This window comes from Colletes latitarsis, chromosome 4 (assembly GCF_051014445.1).
Source record: "Colletes latitarsis isolate SP2378_abdomen chromosome 4, iyColLati1, whole genome shotgun sequence".
Classification (NCBI taxonomy): domain Eukaryota; kingdom Metazoa; phylum Arthropoda; class Insecta; order Hymenoptera; family Colletidae; genus Colletes; species Colletes latitarsis.
Genome location: NC_135137.1, coordinates 1,585,001 through 1,587,500, shown reverse-complemented (window position 1 = coordinate 1,587,500; position 2,500 = coordinate 1,585,001). Strand labels below are relative to the sequence as shown.

The following is a 2,500-nucleotide window of genomic DNA, read 5'->3' as shown; positions in this document are numbered from 1 at the left end:
GGCCTGGGCGAGGTGAACGGCGTTGAACGGATTCGTTCGTTCTCGTCGGGATCCGAGCTCGGTCCCGTGCCTTGGCCTCCCGCGGATCTTCCTTGCTGCGAGGCTTTCGTTGGCGGCTTGCCGTCGTCGATCGTCCTCTTCGGCCGCCATTCAACACTCAGCTCAGAACTGGCACGGACTAGGGGAATCCGACTGTCTAATTAAAACAAAGCATTGCGATGGCCCCCAAGGGTGTTGACGCAATGTGATTTCTGCCCAGTGCTCTGAATGTCAACGTGAAGAAATTCAAAAAAGCGCGGGTAAACGGCGGGAGTAACTATGACTCTCTTGTCGCTTGAGGTGTCGGAGTGGCAATAGCCACTCTAGTATCCGAGACAGAGAGTCCTCCCAAGATAGCCGATGCTATCTTGCCAATGGGGGTGTGGGGTCAGGACGTAGTTGTTAAAAACACCATACGACTATGTTGCTGGAAACCCACCCCAAGGCCGACCCAAACGTCCGACCCTTAGGCAAGGTCACGTGGCGCCGGGAAAAGGACCAACATAGTGCCTGGTCCGAGCTAATTGGGAGGCCGAACTGGCTAACGCCAAGTGGGTCACTGGGGTTTGCAGCCCCCTTGACTCACGCCTTAGGGCAAATATAGTTGCAACGAAAAATAAAACAAGCCTCGGATGCTGTCGGTCCCAAGCAGTGGCGACAGCAATGGTGGGAAATACCAGCCAGGATGGATTAAATCCCCTGGTTCCTAAACAAAATATAAGACCATCGGGTGACCAACCTTCCCGAAATCGTGATATTTGTCCCTCTTGTAGGATTTCTTTGGCGAATCGTACCACCGCTAGCGCTGCGCAGCATATTAGAAGGTGTAATGCTCCTCCACGAGAAGTTGATGGGTACGCCTGTAACATCTGTGGCTCTAAGTATAAGACGTATGCCGGAATGCGCCAACACCAGCGCCATATGCATGTTGATGAATATAACACCATGGATCTCGAGCTCATGCATAAGAGGAAGACAACGGCGCGTGCCCAGTATACTGATGCCGAAATAAATGCAATAGCACAACATGAGGCAGCTATACCAAATAGAAATTTATTACTACAGAAGGAGATAAACGAAATAATTTCTCAGAAAACTGGCCGTACAATCGACGGTATTAAAAAGTTAAGATTAAAACATATATACAAATCACGTTTGGAAACTGAAATTAAAAATAACCTGAAATCAAAAATCAATATTACATGTCCATTATCACCTAAAATTATACTTACCCGAATCGACGAAGCGCCTGATGAACCACCTATAATTAATAATCTTACCGTACAAAACACAAATATTCCGTGCCCATCTCCACCATCCTTGAATATAGTACCTGTTGATTGCCCTTGTAATTTAATCCAGTCGAAGGACATTTGTTGCCTTTTGCGCAGAGTCCGCACTGATACTTCTCCCGAAATGTCAGTGATAATTGACAATATCTTAATGAATAGATCTGAAATAAGTATAATGGAATTGCTCGACCAATATATAAGTGAAATAGCTCCGCCAAATGAATCAGGAGGTCGAAATAATAGAAATAGGAATAGGAATAAGAACCCTAAAAATAGTAAAAAACTTAAAGGTAACCGAGCAAAACGACGCGCTAGTGAGTACAGAATGTTTCAAAAATTATATAGTACAAACCCAAGTCAAGTTGCTGAACATATCCTATCTGAATCACCTTTGAATGCATCCGAAACACCAAACATGCAAACACTAGTTGACTACTTCACTAAACAATTTTCACACAAAAACTTAAAATGGAATCCTACTAAACCACTAACGGAAAGTCGCATCAATATATCACACCCAATAGATAATGCTGAAATATATACAGAATTACGTAAACTAAGAGAATCTGCCCCTGGAATAGATGGAATCAAACGTGAACATTTGCGTAGGATGCCTCGTGCCGACCTAGTTGCCCTCCTTAACATCCTGTGGGGTGCTAAGGCACTACCATCTATTCTACGGAAAAATAGGACGACGCTGATACCGAAGTCAGGCAATCTTGCTGATCCTAAACAGTGGAGACCAATAACAGTCTCGAGCAGATTATTGCGCTTGCTAAATAAAATAATAACAAACCGATTAGAGAACAATATTCAATTAAATCATAGTCAGAGGGGTTTTACCCGAACCGATGGAATCATGGCAAATAGCACAATCCTGCAAACAATAATCCGGACGATGCGCAATAATTCCAAACCATTCACCATCTTGTCAATTGACTTAGCTAAGGCCTTTGACAGGGTGACTATAGTTTCAATAGTTGATGCACTTGCTAGACGCGGAGTAGACTCGCACACCATACAATACATCAAAGAATCGTATCGCGACACTAAAACAGTCCTCGAGTGCCACGGAATGAGATCTGAACCAATAAGCGTTGAACGTGGTGTTAAACAAGGCGACCCAATGTCTGGATTTTTATTTAACTTAATTATAGATGAACTTTTAT

General features: G+C 43.9%; 1 pseudogene; it reads left to right on the top strand.

Moving 5' to 3' along the window:
• Positions 1–2,500, top strand: part of LOC143341521 (large subunit ribosomal RNA) — an 8,214-nt pseudogene that overhangs the window by 2,688 nt on the left and 3,026 nt on the right.